The sequence below is a fragment of the Diceros bicornis genome, chromosome 35 (genome assembly GCF_020826845.1).
Source record: "Diceros bicornis minor isolate mBicDic1 chromosome 35, mDicBic1.mat.cur, whole genome shotgun sequence".
Lineage (NCBI taxonomy): Eukaryota > Metazoa > Chordata > Mammalia > Perissodactyla > Rhinocerotidae > Diceros > Diceros bicornis.
The window spans coordinates 19,416,144-19,430,753 of NC_080774.1; the positions used below are offsets into that span (position 1 = coordinate 19,416,144).

The 14,610-nt window shown below is 54.1% G+C and overlaps 1 protein-coding gene across 3 annotated transcripts in view; it reads left to right on the forward strand.

The window, feature by feature from the left end:
* Nucleotides 1-1,432: 1,432 nt before the first annotated feature.
* Nucleotides 1,433-14,610, forward strand: part of SGSM1 (small G protein signaling modulator 1) — a 91,422-nt gene continuing 78,244 nt past the window's right edge. For all 3 annotated transcript variants that reach the window (XR_009216852.1, XR_009216853.1, XM_058531660.1), the window contains exon 1: nt 1,433-1,476. The gene's annotated coding sequence lies outside the window, so the exon portion shown is untranslated. The remainder of the gene's footprint in view (nt 1,477-14,610) is intronic.

Sequence of the window (14,610 nt, forward strand, 5' to 3'; positions counted from 1 at the left end):
TGAGCTGTCCTCAGTCCTTCTGAAGGGAGGACTGAATACTGGGAGGCCTTTGGGGGCAGGATGCAAATCCTTAAAGTGGACTTCAAGGCCTTACAGGACCTTGGCCCACCACTGTCCTCCCTGTACATGCCACTCCAGCCCCACTGGCCTCCTAGCTGTTTGTCACACGCAGGGGGCACACCTCCACCTCAGGGCCTTTGCACTTGCTGTTCCCTTTGTCTGGAATGCTCTTCCTCCAGAAATCCCCACAGCCCGCTCCTTTTCCTCTTTGCCCCAATGTCACCTCCTCAGTGGGGCCTCCCTCAACTGCCCTACTTCAAAATACAAACCCCACCCCTCTGGGCCCTCCCTGTCGTCTTTGCCTACTTCATTTCTCTCCAGAAACTTCCAACACACGATAGCATCTGCTTATTTATTTTGTTGTCTACCTGCCAAGCCTCATGAAGGCAGGCTTTTTGTCTGTCTTGCTCAATTCAGTATCTCCAACACAGTAATGTGGCACATAGTAGGTGATCAATAAATATTTGTAGACCTGCGTTGCATTCTGGGTGGACGCAATCATGAACTTGGCGGAACAAGCCTCAGTCCCAAAGCGCCCATTGCCTGCCCAGCCCTGGAGATCCTGGCTGACAGGTGCCCCTACTGGGGTCTGGGAGGCCCTCACTCTCCCAATGACCTGCATATCGGGGAGGGAGGGAGCCACTTAAGGACTGGCCTCTCTTGGATGAACAGGCAGTATGCCTTAGAAAACTCTCAGTAATAATAATAATAATAATAATAATGATGATAGTAATAATAATAATAAATTAGTGGTAATAGTAGCAGCAGCTATCTTTTATGGTGACTGGCCTTTGTTTCTCAGGTCTGTGCTAAGCACTTTACATTCAATACCTCATTTAAGTCTCATAACATTCCTACGAGGGTAATCATATTATACCCATTTTAAAGAAGAGAAAACCGAGGCTGGGAGAGTGTCAGTAGCCGCCCCGCCATCTCCCGCCACTTTCTGGAGCCTGGCACAGAACAGACATTGGAGAAATGATGCTGTCCCTCCCTGCCCCAGATAAGGGCGGGACGTGGGGCGCTGGGCGTGGAGGTGGGGGTTCCCCGGGAGGCCCGGGCGGGATGGAGGGCGCGCGTCCGGCGGGAGGATGCTCGCGCGGTCCCCGGGGCCCCGCGGCGGCCGTCCGGAGGGCGGGGCCCCGCGCGGCGGGCCCTGACGTCACTCGGCGCTCGGCCCCGCCCCGCGGCCGCAGCTGCGGAGCCGGCGAGCGGAGCCGCCGCCCGGGGCGCGGATCGCACGGCCCGGCCATGGCTGCGGGGCTCGCGGGTGAGCGCGCGCGGGCGCGGGGCGGGGCGGGGAGGCGGGAGGGCAGCCCCGGGCCCCGGCCCCAGCCCCCGCTGACCGGCCGCCCTCCCGTCTTGTCCTCAGAGGCGGAGACCCGGCAGAGGCTGCTGCGCACCGTCAAGAAGGAGGTGGGTGCCGGGGCGGCGGCGGGGGCGCGACCCCCGGGGCAGGGGGAGAGGTCTCCCGAGGAGGGGCGGCCCCTGGCGGCGGGGGCGGCCGCCTCGGGGGTGGGGCTCACCGGGGTGGGCATTTACCTCCCGCAGGGCTGGAGGCGGATGAGTTTGGGGGTGGGGGCCTCAGGTACGGGGGGCTCTGGATGTTTTTGTGCTGTGTGCCGGGGCACGTGCAGCTGCGGCCCCTCCAGGTGTGCGGCACACCTGGCCGTGTCTGGGTAGGACTCCCTCCTGTGGAGGAGCGGGTGGGTGGGTCTCACTAAGGGGAGACAGGCACCTGGGGGGCAGACAGGCGTGTTGGGGGGAAGGCTGCAGAAGGAGGACCAGAGTTCAGAAAAGGGAGAAGATTCACTTTGGGAAAATCAAGTCTCCCCCCATCCCCCTACCCCACCCCCAAATTCTCAGTCCTTGGACGCCCCCCAGGAGCCAGGAGACTCCCTCCCAGAGAGTCCCTGGTCAGCGGGTTACTCCATTTGCGGGCATGTGCCCACGCTCTCCTGGCAAGCAGGGTCCCTTCACCCCCCACCCCCACCCCACTCACGCAGGAGGGTGAGAATCAGACAGGGTCCAGCTGCCCCTCTGCCCCTTCACTCTCCCCAGGGGCAGCCGGGAGCCCAGTCTAGCTTTAGAGTTCATTGCCTATGACTTCCCACAGAGGGGGAGCATCTATATTCATGGGGGCTGGGGGAAGCATTTAGATGCCTGGACTGTACGTGTGCGAGTGTGTGTACGAGCGTGCACACGCCTGTGTGGGTGAGGACATGTGGCTGTGAGCGTGTGTATCTGACATTGTCTGTGCTTCTGTCTGGAGATATCTGTGTATCTCTGTGTATTGTGTGTACATGTGTCTGTGTGTTCACCTGTTTTTGTGAGGATGATGTGTATCTGTGTGATGCAGGAATGTGCATAAATGAGTGAGGCTGTGACTGTGTGTGTGTGCATTGCCCTCCTCACGTTACCCCACATCCCTCAACCCCGGACCCCATTGCTGCCGAGCCTGCGTCACCTCTGTATCTTGAGTCCTCAGCCCGAGACCTCACATGGCTGCAGACCTTGGAGGCTGGCTTGATTCCCGTGCCTCTGTGTGTGTTGGGGGTGTTAGCACACGAGAAGCCCCTCCCTGCATGATGGCAGGCAGCCACCAAGGGCAGCCTGTTGCTGCCTCTTCCTCCTCTGGGATCGTGGGTGTGTGTCTGTGTGTATGTCTCTGTGTGTCCCACGTTGTTTAAAGAAACAGCTCCAGGACTGCTTGCACATTCTAGCATTTCTGAATAAGGAGACATACAGGATACAGAAAGGCCCAGAACTTTTTAGCTCAGCCTTGGGAAGAGACCCCTGCGGGGATCTGAAGAAAGCTCTGTCTAGACCCTTTTTCCAACAAAACCTACAGACGCACAACATTCTGATGACTGTTCTGGGGGAGATTCCCCCAAAAGCCTTCAGGTTAAAAACCTGCAGTCTCTTTATTCATTGTTTAACTGAGCCCAGGTGTAATACGTGCTCCCCAGATGTTTTCACCTGAAATGGCTGTGTTTTTAAGGACATGGTTGGCCCATTCAATTGGGAGGGGGGCTTCAGGCAGAAGAGTGTGTGACCAAGGTGTCTGGGGAGGGCAGTGCTTCCCACCTCTGGGCAGGGTTCTGGGTCCCTTGGTGCCCTGGACAAGTCCCTTCCCCTCTCAAGGACACAGTTTCCACATCTGGAGAAGGAAGCATTGGTTCAGTGTCCTTGGAGGTCCCATTCATGTCAGTCTGGTTTGGGTTATTGGCCAGGCCGTGGGGGACACTTTGCCCCTGGTGGCCAGTGGTCTGGGCCTGCGTCCCCTCTCCTGGGAGCAGCGGAGTTTGGGACTTGGAATGAGCCGAGGCCATCTCTTGATGAGAGGGACCTCTTGGCATCCTGCTTGGTGCCTGAGGGAGGCGGGGGGCCTCAAGTGCCCATTGACCCTGGATCTGCAATCAGAAGGCAGGACATACAGTCACACGTTGGTGGCTATTTCTCAATTCTCCATTTCTTGGGGCACATCATTTTAGTAATCAGAGCTTCCATTTACTGGGGGGTACTCTGTGCCCTACCCTGTGTGTGCAGTAACTTTATGAGGTGAGTGAGGTTGTACCCATTTTCAGACAAGGAAACTGAGGTTCGGAGGGGAGGAGTGAGTTGCTCAAGAGCACGCAGCCAAGAAGGCGCGGAACCAGGGACTTACCCCCGGGTCTGTCTGACTTCAGAACCAGGCTTTTACATGCCTATCCACGTCTACATAGCGCACAATCTTGGCTTGTGTGGGTCGTATAATTTCCATTGTATAGATGAGAAAACCGGCCCGGGGAGTGTAAGTGAGGGCACAGTGAAGGGGAACAGGTTCAAGTCTTCTGTCTGTGAGCCTCCTGTTTAGCATGGCTGCCCCTAAGGGGATGGCGACAAGTCCGTGTCCCCCAGAGCAGACCTCCTCTCTCCGCTCTTCCTCTGCCCACCTCTTTGGGGAGCATCTCTCCCAATATCAGAGAGCCAGTCTGCAGTGGAGTGGTGAAGGGAAACTCTTTGCCTAGAAATCTGGGAGGCCTCAGGTCTTCTTTCTCCCCACCTTCTGGGTTCAGAGGAACTACATCCCTGCCTGTCACAGCCTCGCCCGGGGGTGCCTCCCGTCCTTTCTGGAAGGGGTGGCCTGAGAGTCAGTTTCTGTAGATAAGCCAGGCAGGTCTGCAAGCTTTGCCTGAGCCGATGAAGCCACAAAGGCCGGCAGAGACTGTGGGGCTGGGGGAGCCGGTGTGACCTGGCACCACGAAGCGGATCAGGAAGGAGCTTTGGGCTCAGCCAGAGCTGGGTTCAAATCCCCGTGCGTTTATTTACTGAGGGGCGTCTGTGTGCCAGACACTGGGCTGGCCTCTGTGGATACAGCAGCGAACAAGATAGGCCCTGTTCTCTGGGGGCTTACTTTCCAGAACAGTAGACAGAGCCTGACAGCCATCCCGAGCTTAATTAAAAGGATAATTACAGGCTGTGCACCGAGCTCTGAGGGAGAGGCACTTGGCATCACAAGAACACGTAACGGGAAGAAGTAACGGCATGCAGGTGGCCCAGGAAGGCTTCCTGGAGGAAGTGATGTTCAAGAAGATATGTGAAGGATGAGTAGGCCTTTCAGGTGAAGGTATGAGGTGGTAAGAGACAGAGGAAAACCATTCCTGGCAGAGGGAACCGCATATGCAAAGACTTGGTGGCTGGGGGGAGCACCATGAACTTGAGGAATGGGAGGATTTGGAAGTGGCTGGAGTGCGGAGAGAAAGAAGGGTGCTGGATGCAGAGGGGACAGATCACACGGTCCTATCGTAAGAGCCAGGGGAAAGGAGTGGGGAGGAGTGAAGAATGTGGAAAGAGGAGTGTGGCACTGCAGTGGATTGCTTGTAAATTGCGCACTCGCTGACAAGCATCTGTCTTTACCTTCACAAGTGTCTGGGTTTCAGTTTATTCATAGGGGGTGAAAATTACCCCCGTCGGGAGAAACCGTGTGACAACACCCACTGTGGTAGCCTGAGCTTCTCCAGGGCAGGCAAATCATTTTTTCTGTCTTCCCCAGTGCCACCAAGGGGACGTTGGAGACACGGTGCGCTCAGCATGATGTCCTCCAGTTAAACCCAGCCAGCTCGGATCCTGACTCCTTCCTGGCTCGCTTCACCCCCGCCCTCTTCCTTTCCCTCCCCGCCACCACCCCTTAATTTTGTTTTGGTTCCCAGAGCGAGCGGGGACTGGCTTCCCGTTGCCATGACGACTGCCATTAAGGGAGGCGGCCACGTGACAGGAGTTGATAACGGAAGCAAAGTGACTAACTGCCTTGTTTTCCTGCCTCTGGGCTGGGTCTGGGAGGCCTCTTAATTGGAGGGAAGAAGGCAGGGGCTTGTGGGCGGGAGGAGAGACCCCAGGAAGGAGGCAGGGGGATGCGGCAGGTGTGGCGAGGAAGCTACGTTTAGCTCCGAAAACTGGAGCTGATGTCAGGGCTGTCACGGGGAGCCGTCATCACTGAGGCTGAGCTGGGCCTGTTGGCGGAGCTGAGCCTCTGAGCCCCTGGGTGGGGGGCGATGGGGGGGGGAGGGCGGCACATGCTGAGAAGTTCGGAGGAAGGAGAGGGAAACGCTGATGTTACTCCTGGGACCCCGTGGTGGTTTGACTCTAACCCAGTGGTTCTTAATGAAGGAGGGGGGCCAATTTTGCCCCCCAGGTGGGGTGACCAGATAACATACAGGTCACACAGTCAAATCCGAATTTCAGATAAACAATGAATCTTTTTTTAGTGTTAAGTATGTATGGCTACATCTGGCAGCCCTACCCCAGGGGACGTGTGGCAGGAGACATATTTGGTTGTCGCAACTGGGGCTGCCACTGGCATCTGGTGGGAAGAGGCCAGGGATGCTGCTCACCTGCCTGCAATGCACAGGACTGCCCCCCACCCCTGCCACCCCAGCAGCTCAGAACGGCAGTCCTGTTGAGGGTGAGAAACCTCTGTGACCTCTGTGCGGGGTGAGGGGGGACGGGGATGGGGACGGGGGACACAGGGGACTGTGCCACTCTTCACAACAGCCCTAAGAGGTGGAACCAGAGGTGCAGAGACATTAAATAGCTCCATTTAGGGTCACACAGCCAGTGGAGAAGCCAGGATTCAGAGCCCGCTTTGTCAGGATTTGAAGGGTGGCCTTGGGAACCTGGCTCCCAGAGGGCAGAGGTAGGGAGCTATGAGCTTCAGCACAGGCCCTGGAAACACGGCTTGGGGTCAGGTGTGTGTGGGGGAAGGCAATGAGGCAGGAAGGCTCCATGAGTCCCAGCGTGTGCCGGGTTGTGAGTGCCGGGCTGCGGCGTTTGGACTTGCTGCATCGGATAGTGGGGAGCTATAGAAGATTTAAGAGCAAGGGAGGGTCTTGCCTAGAGTTGAACTTCGGGAAGTATCAGCTGATAGCAGGGTCCAGGATGGACCCTTTCTGCCAGTTCTTAGAAGAAAACTTCCCCTCTTTCCCTCCTTCCTTCCTCCTCCCCTCTCTCCCTTCCTCCAATCCTTCTTTCTTTCCACAAATATTTATGAAGCGTCTACTATATGCCAGTCTAAGGGTTCTGTGCACCCAACTCCACCCTGGGTGGGGGCAGGTGTTTCCCACACCAACCAGCAATGCTCCGGCACCAGCTGGGTGTCCTACAATTCAACTCAGTTCTGACACTGTCCACCTGGAGACAGCGTCAGATCCCACAGGTTAAGGGCTCAGTCCAACAAGACTGCCCAGCTCTCCCCAGTCACATGCCAATCTCAAATCGAGGGTGTCACCTGGGCTTCCGACTGACCAGCTATAGATCGAAGGTTCCCACAACCTCCTCCTTGGGTTCGATTAGTTTGTTAGAGCAGCTCACAGAACTCAGAGAAACATTGTGCTTTCTAGAGCACCAGTTTATTATGAAAGGATGTAACTCAGGAACAGCCAGATGGAAGAGATGCATAGGGCAGGGTATGGGGAAAGGGCACGAAGCTTCCATGCCCTCTCCAAGCATGCCACTCTCCCCACATCTCCATGTGTACACCAACCCGGAAGCTCTCCAAACCCTTTCCTTTTGGGTTTTTATGGAGGCTTCGCTACATAGGCACAACTGATTAAGTCGTCGGCCATTGGCGATGGATTGATTCTACCTCCAGCCCCTTTTTCCGTCCACGGAGGTGGGGGGGACTGAAAATTTCAACCCTCTAATCACATGGTTGGTTCTCCTGGCAACCAGCCCCCATCCTTAAGTGGGGTCCGAAAGTCACCTCATTAACATAATAAAAGGCACGTTTTCATATCTCTCACCACTTAGGAAATCCCAAGGGTTTTAGAAGCTCTGTGCTAGAAACTGTGATGAAGACCAAATATATATTTATTATAATTCACAGTATCACACAGGCACTGTTCCAGGAACTGGGGATTGAGAAGTGAGCAAAACAACAACCCTGCTCACATGTCTCATGAAGCGTACAGTTGGGGGGGCGGGGACAGATAGATAAACAATTATTTATTAGATGTAACAAGTGCTATGGGGAAAATAAAGCTGGAAAGGGGGTGAAGAGTGGTGGGAAGGGCTCTCCAGAGGAGGTGGTCAGGGGTGGCCCCTCTGGTGGGGTGACATTTGAGCAGAGACCTGAAGGAAAGGAGGGAGCCGTGAAGACATCTGCTGGAAGGGTGTTCTGGACAGAGGAGACAGCGTATGCAAAGGCCCTGAGTCAGGAACAGTGAATAGTGAGGAACCAGTGAGGCTGGAGTGGAGTGAGCAAGACTGGGGGGGAGATGAGGTCAGAGAAGGAACAGGAGGCCGACCACGCAGGGTCTTCTTGTGGGCTGCTCAGGCTGCAGGGTGAGCGATAAAGTGTAGGGGACAAATGGAGGGGGGGTGCGGAAAGTCATTAGGCAAGAGAGGAAACTTCTGTCTTGTTCTTCGCTGAGCTTTTGATTCTTGGGCTGGAAATCACAGCCCCCACGCTCCCAGCCTCCCCCGCTGGGCCAAGTAGGGGTTCCAAAGATGCTTGCCGATGGATTGAATGCGGGAATGCTGGCTGGGATATTTTGGGGGTCTCTGATACTTGCAGGGTGGACTCAAATCAGTTCATGTGTGTTGTGTTTTCGGACTTAATTTGGCAGAAGTTCTCATGAATGGTGCAGCCATATGCATTTTGATGCTTTTTTCAGGTCTCTGGCAATGTGGTTTCTGGAAGCTTCTGATAGTGATGGGCTTGGGCTTCTGTGCCCTGGTTCCACGTGACAAGGGTGGCAGGAGGGGCCCTGGCGCTCCTGAATAGTTGTGTCTCCCGTGCAGTCCTGGTTGGGTCTCCCCTGTAGTAACCTCACGAGGGGTTCCGGGTGATGGTGGTGGCATTTGTTGCTGGTTGACAGAGGGGAAAGGGCATTGATGTCACCACAGTGGGCCTGCCTGGGGCTGCAGACCCCAGGATGGGATGTGAGGGCACCCGAGTCCTTGTCCCAACTCTGCCCCTAACAATCTGTGGCCTCCTAGCAGGTCCCTCCTCCCTGCCTCATCTTCCTGCTTTCTAAGTAGAGGAGATTGGACACCTCCAGGTTTCTGAGAACCGAGTCATCTAACTTGGCCAGCCTCGCTTTCCGGGAGCCAGGTCTCCCCCGTGTTGTCTCTTCTCTGAATTTGCCAAGCCCGATTAAGACTTATTAAAACTCAGGAGCCAATAAGACTTTTGGGAGCCTTCACTCCACTCAAGGAAAACAAGGGCTTAGTCAATTCTAATGGGATAAAACTTTTTTGTAAAACAGCATTTACAGATCATTTTGACTTCATTTAATTATCTCGGTGAAGTGGATGAAACACTCTCCCTTATAGAGGAGGAAATTGAGGCACAGAGATGGCAAGTAACTTGTGTAAGGTCACGGAGATTGTCATTGTCACAGCTCGGGGGGCGGACCTCAGCGCCCTGCTCTGTGTTACTCTGGAGCCAAAACCAAGGGCCCACCTGTGGTTCTGAGCTATTTCTTGGGGTCCAAAGGGAAGGGCCCTGGAGAGGGAGTCGGGAAGGCTGATCATGAGTGGCTGCTTTGCCATCCTGTGGTGGGCAGCTGTCTCTTCCCTCTGCGTCTGGTTGCTCATTGGCCGCATGAAGGTAATCCCTCAGCCTGAGGAGGTCAGAAACCTTCTCCAGCCTGCTGGCCCTGCCCCTTAGCCACTATGAGCCCCTGGGTGAGGCGGGTAAGTGCGCTGAGCTCCAGTGGGAGGCAGGGTATTTTTCTTTCCTTTAGTAGTACAAGGAGACGGGAGATGAATACATTTTTGTGCTTTTTCTATGCAAAATTTTGAAGGAACTCAGATTGTGGGTGTTTATAAATGACAGTAACAGGTGCTTTTGCAGCGAGGCCCCATTTAAAAATCATATAACTGCAGCCCCAAGAGTTTAAGAGACTTGGTGATACTTGGGGCATTGAATGAATTCTACTTTAATTGTTACGATTTAGTAAATTATGTTTAATTAGTAAGTTTGAATTATAGCAACTACTATTTATCAGACACTGTTCTACAGGCTTTACTTTATCTCGTTTATCCACAAAACAATCGTCCTATAGAGTAGGTACAAATAGCAACTCCTCTTTACTGATGAAGAAATTGAAGCTCAGAGAGATTAAGAAACTGGACCAAGGTCACACAGCTGAGAAACAGCAGAGTGGGGTATTTTAGCCAGCTCCGTCCATTTCGAGTTGGATAATAACTTGCTAATAAAACTAGCTAGAGGGCGGGCCCCTGGCATAGCGGTTAAGTGTGCACGCTCCGCTGCTGGCGGCCCGGGTTCGGATCCCGGGCGCGCACCAACGCACCGCTTCTCTGGCCATGCTGTGGTGGTGTCCCGCATAAAGTGGAGGAAGATGGGTTAGCTCAGGGCCAGTCTTCCTCAGCAAAAAGAGGAAGATTGGCATGGATGTTAGCTCAGGGCTGATCTTCCTCACAAAAAAAAAAAAAAACCTAGCTAGAACAATAAATATATAAACATAAAGCCAAAAGGGAAAGAGAGGCTAAAAAATGGATTTATTGGTTCAAGGGTTTGGGAAGTTTGGAGTGAGTCCAGCTTCAGGTACAGCTATATCCAGGGGTTCCAATGATGTCATCAGGACCCTGTCTCTCTGCATCTTTCTGTGCTGCCTTTCTCTGTGTTGGCTTTATGCTCTCCCTCTCTCTGTGGGGAGGTAGAGTGGTGCCCAGCTGCTCTCAGGCCACAGTCTGCCAGCTTGGCATCACCACAGAAAGAGAGCCTCCCTTTCCCCATGGTTCTAGCAAAAGCCTGAGGATTAGGTCTCATTGGACCAGCCTGAGTCACATCCTCCTTTTGCACCAATCACTGTGGGGCGGAGTGCTCTGGTTGGTCAGTCCTGGAGGGGCAAAGTATGGAGTCTGCTCTGTGAGAGTAAGGGAGGAGGACCTAGAGGAGAGCCGAGGTGAAATGACCAGACAGGGGCGTGGAAACCAGGCAGACAAGCCGCAGACAAGGGGATGGGGGCCTGCATTTGGAGCTCAGCCCCTAAGAGTGGAAGTGTCCACCCTGTGCTCTGTGCCTGGCTGTGATCCCAAGTGCTGCCTGGGGACCTACTGTGTGCCGCGTGTGTGCCTGATCAGGGGTTTCTACTCAGGGCGTGTGCAAACCCTGAAATTGTACAGACTTTGTTCTTGCTGTATGGAAAGAATATCCTCAGGTATCATCGGTACGCCTAAGGAGTCTACAACCCAGATACCCAAATATGGTTTAGAACCACCGGATGCTGGGATACAAAGATGAATACAATACAGTTTCCCAGCCTGGGTGGGCTCGGAAATGAAATGCTGCCTCTTAATTTCTAACCCGGTGAGCCCTCTAATAATAATAACAACCCCTAGTAACAATCATAATCAGCATTTATTGGGCACCTACTGTGTTCCAGACCTGTACGTCTAGTATGTGAGCCACTAGTCACGTGTGCCTATTTACATTTAAATGAGGTAGGATTAAATTAAATTAAAAATACAGTGCCTCAATAGCCACACGTGGCTAGTAGTACCATACCGTATTGGACAGCACAGGGATAGAGCATTTCCAGAAAGTTCTATCATGTTCTAGACATTGTGCTAAGTGCTTTACATGCATTAACATATTTAACCTTTAAGAAAAAGCCCTCAGAGGGGTGGGTCCTATTTATTATCCCATTTTACAGATGAGTACATTAAAGCTCAGAGAAGTGGGGTGACTTGCCCAAGGTCACACAGCTGGTGATGAGTGGAGGCAGGATTCTAACCTGGCCCTTGGACATGATATTTGACTGCTTTTCCTCCCAAGGTTGCTCAGATGGTTAGTCCATTCTCTGGTTCACCCCGTATATATTTGAAGCAACCATCTGGGAATTCCATTTCTTACTTTCCCGCAGCTGCCAGACCCCCAAAGTTTGGGCAGCCTTCCAGAGAATGGAGGCACACCCTGGAGTCTGTGTGCCCCTCCCTCGTCCAGGAGGCCCGAGGGTCTGGAAGTGGGGCGTGTTGCCAGGGGAGCCGCCACACTCAGTGGGCAGAGCCCCCGGGAGAAAGATGGCCGGTCTCCAGGGTGTGGGCTGGGAGTGAGAAACACGCAGGCTGTTTTCTCTGGGAAGGAGGGCGGCTGGAGGATTTTCACCACGGCTCCGTCGCCTCCATCAGTGGCTGTGCGTGGGAGTGCTGGCAGGAGGGACCTGTTTGCCAACATGCCCCAGGTGAATGCTCCAGAGTCAGGCACTGGGGGAACCTCCCTGTCAAGGGGTGTCTGAGGCACCTGTGCAGGGCGGCGATGGGAGGCCTGTTTGGGGGAACCCCATTCTCAGCCCCACAAGACCCCTCCTTCCAGGTCATGGCAGGCCAGCTGTCCTCGTACTGTTAGGGAACAATGCTGGCGTCTCTTAACAGCATGCCAGTAAACGATTAACTGGGGCTCTGGGGCCGGGCTAGCAGAGCCCAGTCAGAAGCATTTGCTGCTCCTGCAAGCGGAACAGCCACGTGTAGGGCAGGCTAAGAGGGAGGGGCTGGTGGGAGGATTTCTCCAACACCCTGAAGATCCACCTGCCACTGCTCTATCATGGATGTCCCCTCTCCTCCCCACTGCCTCCCGTCTCACAGATGGGACTGCAGAAGGACACTGCTGTGGCTTTGCTTTCCTCATCTCGCTGCGTGGATGCAGAGGGCAGGATGCAAGTGTGAGGGCGGGAGGGTGGGGCGAGTCTGTCCTGGAACTGCGTGTGACAGAGAGAGTCCGGAAGAGGAAGCTTTGATCCACTCACCATTGTTTGCTGAGCTCCTCCTGTGTGCCAAACACCTTCAGACTCCTCGGTGGAGGCCCCAAAGCCCATTGCAGGCCAGACGGGCTGAGGGTATGAAGGAGCTAATCTTCGAGGAGGCCCTTAGCCTGTTTGGTCGGAAGGTCAAGATCCCTGCCGACATCCTCCATTAGTGGCAGCGTGAGGAAAGGACATGTCTTTCTTTCTTTTTTTTAAGAGACTTTATTCTTTTTTTTTTCTTTTGTGAGGAAGATCAGCCCTGAGCTAACATCCGTGCCAATCCTCCTCTTTTTGCTGAGGAAGACCGGCTCTGAGCTAACATCTATTGCCAATCCTCCTCCTTTTTGTCCCCCAAAGCCCCAGTAGATAGTTGTATGTCATAGTTGCACATCCTTCTAGTTGCTGTATGTGGGACGCGGCCTCAGCATGGCCGGACAAGCGGTGCGTCGGTGCGCGCCCGGGATCCGAACCCGGGCCGCCAGTAGCGGAGCACGTGCACTTAACCGCTAAGCCACGGGGCCGGCCCAAGAGACTTTATTCTTTAGGGGAGTTTTAGGTTCACAGTAAAAATTGAGCAGAAAGTACAAAGGTTTTCCATACACCCCCTGCCCCCACATGTGCATAGTCTCCCCCATTATCAGAACCCTGCACCAGGGGGGACATTTGTTACAATCGATGAACCCTCGTTAACACATCGTCGTCACGCAGAGTCCGCAGTTTATGTTCGAGTTCGCTCTGGGTGTTGTACGTTCTGTAGGTTTTGATAAATGCGTAATGAATGACGTATATCCATCACTATAGTATCATACAGAATACTTTCACTGCCCTAAACACCCTCTGTGCTCCGCCTACTCATCCCTCCTTCCCCCCCAACCCCTGGCAACCACTGATGTTTTTACGGTCTCCATAGTTTTGCCTTTTCCAGAATGTCATACAATTGGAGTCGTACAGTATGTAGCCTTTTCAGTATGTAGCCATTTCACTTAGTAATAAGCATTTCAGGTCGAACGTTTCTTTTCGTTACCACGATTCTCCTTCGGGAACCGACGTGTGGCAGAGAGAGGGGGCTAGGCGGCCCTCGGCCTGCTGGAAGAGGTGACCGATGAAAGATGATGGCTGGGGCAGAGCTGGAGCTGGCAGGTGCTGCTGGACCCTGGCTCCAGGGCAGGGAGCTGGCTGTGACTGTGACACTCGACTGCACTGGCCCGAGGGAGCAGGTACTCCCAGGCCACCTGGCTGCTGGGGTCCCCACCGCCACCTGAGACTCCCACAAGGGAGACAGTGATTTAAATCCCAGCGTCTTCACGGGCCTTTGCCCCTCCCAGGTCAGCCGCCTCGTTGGGAAAATGGGAATAATAGCAATGATTCCTGTATTGCGCGGTGGTTGTGAATCTTTGGGCTCATGTTATGTAATGCGCCCACTCGGCTTGTGGGGAGCACCCGGAGGTGTCTGTTGAATGAATGAATGAACCTACTGTGTGCCAGGCTTGGTGCAGGGCAGACATCATGGGTTTGAGCCCATGCCCTGCTGTTTTTTGTGTGTGTATGTGAGGAAGATTAGCCCTGAGCTAATATCCAAAGCCAATCCTTCTCTTTTTCCTGAGGAAGACTGGCCCTGGGCTGACATCCGTGCCCATCTTCCTCCACTTTATATGGGACGCCGCCAGAGCATGGCCTGACAAGCGGTGCATTGGTGCGCGCCCGGGATCCGAACCCCGGGCTGCCGCAGCAGAGCGTGTGCACTTAACCACTATGCCACGGGGCCAGCCCACATGCCCTGCTGTTTACAACCCATGTGCCCTTGGGCGAGTCACTTAACCTCACTGAGACTCAGTTTCCTCGTCTGTAAAATGGACTTGGTAATTGTACCCATCACACCTAACTACCCTGAGGATTAGGTGAAATAATGCCCCTAAGTACAGTGCCAGGGACACAGTGAACGCTTTATCAGTAAATGCTCGTTGTTGTTACATAAAACGAATGTATACAGCACTCCCTGTGTGGCTGCTATTGTGTTAAATGCTTCTGATGTATTCTCTTATGCCTGTGAGGCAAATACTGTTACCACCCATTTTACTGATAGGAATGCTGAGGCTCAGAGAAGGGACATGATGTGCCTAAGATGATAGGTGCAAGAGCCGGGGTTTGAATTCTGGCAGTTAGACTCCAGACGCCAGTGCTCATAGCCGTGTAGTGGGCATTACTCTAGGAGCTGGGAAGAGGGGGATCACGTTAACTTTGTGGGGTTCTCAGGAGGGAGTGGGAAGGGCACCTCCCCTGGTCCTGGAGGATGGGTGGTTTT